Below are 3,095 nucleotides of genomic sequence, written 5' to 3' on the forward strand. Positions count from 1 at the left end.
AGCTCACAGCAACCTCCAACTCCTGGGCTCAAGCAAGTCTCCTGCCTCCACCTCCCAAGTAGCTGGGACCACAGGCGCCCGCCACAATGCCTGGCTATTTTTTTTTGGTTGCAGCCATCATTGTTTGGTGGCCCGGGCTGGATTTGAACCCACCACCTTAGGTGTATGTGGCTGGCTCCTTAGCCACTTGAGCCACAGGTGCCGAGCCAGTCTCCTCATATCTTAAGGAGTCTAACTCTGGCTAGAGAGTTGTTAATTGGGGGCCAGCTGATGGGTACTCCAGAGTCTGGGATTTGTTGCACGGTGGAGTCAACATGATCCTGAGTACCTCCCTTAATGCTGCAGCTTTCAGATATCTCACATAGCCAGTGATTGTGAAAATGAAATGGGGCTGGGCAGTTGGCAATGGGCTGATTTCTAATTAAGATGCCAATGTATTGGGCAGCACCTGTAGCTCAGTGAGTAGGGCGCCAGCCCCATATACCGAGGGTGACAGGTTCGGATCCAGCCCCGGCCAAACTGCAAAAAAAAAAAAAAAAAAGATGCTAGCGTATTAACTGGAGTGAAGAACAAACCTGCCAAATACACTACATAGTGGGATTCTATAGTGAGCACATTCTCTCCTTTTGGGAAATCTTTTTAAGAGTCATCATTTGGTAGCTGCTTGGAAAGCTTTGTATCAGAGCCAGGAAATCAGGGACAGGGGCAGGAAGCTATGACCATCTGGAGCTCTGAATTCCACTGCAGAGATGGGTTAACTGTATCTTACTGGCCAGCCACAACTCCTCGCCTGGACAACACTGGAGACAGTGATCCCTCATGGCACAGGAACTTCCTTTCTCCAGGCTACAAGAGGACCAACTACTTCCACCCACATAGACCTTCTTCCTTCTTCCTTCTTCTTCCTTCTTCTTCTTTCTTCTTCTTTCTTCTTTCTTCTTCTTTCGGTTCAGTTGGTGAGGGTTTTAGCATTTTATAATCCTGGGTGTCTGTCCCAGGGTCTGTCCATTCCCCTAGATAGAGTTTAGACATTAGTTTTAGAGTTTAGTGAATCCCCAAACTCTGCATCCATGGATTATAGACTCCCTGCTCATCTCCACAGGAAATATCTCATCCATGATGTGGTTTTATCATCACAGTGGCTTTCCTATCATTTCCAAGGCTTAGGTTTTCCTCAGAGATCCCTTGGGGGAAGGGGCCACTGGAGAAGAGGGCAGTGAGTCAAGTTAACAGAACTGCCAATCTTTAGTCCTCTTCTATTGTGGCAGCAGCTCATGTTTGGAGCATGTGGCTACCGAGTACCTTAAATGTGACTAATGGAATTTTAAAACTAAAAATAAAAGCATCAAAAAAAAAAAACCCTCACATTATGAAAATTGTTTCAAAGTGTAAAAAAGCATAGGAATAAGCTATTTTAGAAACAATATAACAGGGAAGAGGCTGAAAATATGGTATAGAAATCAGAGGGCAAGATAGAGAAGTGTGAACAAAGAAAGGAAGATGGCAGCTATGGGAGTGAAAGGAAAACCAACACATCCATAATTGGGATCTTGAAGAAGAGTACCAAAGAAATGGAACATAATATTTAAAGATACATCAAGAAAATACTGGCTCGGCGCCTGTGGCTCAAGCAGCTAAGGCGCCAGCCATGTACACCTAAGGTGGCGGGTCTGAATCCAGCCCGGGCCCCCCAAACAACAATGATGGCTGCAACAAAAAAATGGCTGGACGTTGTGGCGGGTGCCTGTGGTCCCAGCTACTTGGGAGGCGGAGGCAGGAGACTCGCTTGAGCCCAGGAGTTGGAGGTTGCTGTGAGCTGTGATGCCATGGCACTCTACCCAGGGGGATAGCTTGAGGCTCTGTCTAAAAAAATAAAAAGAAAAAAAAAGAAAATACTGAAGAAATAAGAGATGAATTTACATAAAGTATGCAGTGTCTCAGGTGACCCAATGAAAAAGAATAATCAATGAGACATAACCTAGTGAAGTTATCTGATTTCAAAGATAATTAAAAAGCCTATGACTACCCAGACAAAAAGCTGGTGGTGTTGTGGGGGTGGGGGGCACATGCAGTTGACCCTTGAACAACACAAGTTTGAACTGCCCAGGTCCACTTATACTTGGTATTTTCTTTCATCTCTGCCACCCACAACAGCAAGACCAACCCCACCGCCAGCCTACTCAGTCTGAAGACAGTGAGGATAATGACCTTTGTAATGATGCACTTTCATTTAATGAATAGTGAAATATATTCTCTATTTCTTACAATTTTCTCAATAACATTTTCTTTTCTCTAGCTTCATTGCAAGAATACAGTTCATAATATATGTACAAAATATGTGTGAATTGACTGCTTATGTCATTGGTAAGGGTTCTGGTCAACAATAGGCTATCAGTAGTTAAATTTGGGGGGAGTTAAAGGTTATATATAGATTTTTGACTGTGCAGGGCTGGCACCCCAACCTCCATGTTGTCCAAGGGTCAAATGTACATGCATAATGGTGTGGGAATGTAAATTGCCAGCTTTAGAAAATGTGTCAGCCCAGTGCTTCAGTTCCCTCATGTTGTACGAACAAGATGAAATAAAGACTTGCTCTTCTGGGCGGGGGAGATGTGTCAGCCTTTATTAAAACTATAGATTTTTTAAAACCTAACAATTCTATTTTGACAGTATCCCACAGAACACATGAAATAAAAGTACCAAAAGATATATATATACAAAAGCAATGCAGCATTGTTAGTGTGAGCGAACAAAACAAAAAATACCCCAATCCTAAGTGTCTATATATAGAAGAATAATCAATGGTAAATCCACACTATAGAATATTGTTATTAAAATTAAATCATTAGTTTTTTGTTTGTTTTGTTTTTTTGAGACAATCTCACTTTGTTGCCCTCAATAGAGTACCATGGTATCATAACTCACAGCAACCTCAGTCTCTTGGGCTCAAGCGGTCCTCTTGCCTCAGCCTCTCAAGTAGCTGGGACTACAGGTGCCTGCCACAATGCCCAGCTAGTTTGAGATGAGGTCTTGCTCTTGCTCAGGTTGGTCTTAAACTCCTGAGTTCAAGCAATCCACCTGCCTCGGCCTCCCAG

Source organism: Otolemur garnettii, unplaced genomic scaffold (assembly GCF_000181295.1).
Source record: "Otolemur garnettii isolate 467f Iridium unplaced genomic scaffold, OtoGar3 scaffold00011, whole genome shotgun sequence".
Taxonomy (NCBI): domain Eukaryota; kingdom Metazoa; phylum Chordata; class Mammalia; order Primates; family Galagidae; genus Otolemur; species Otolemur garnettii.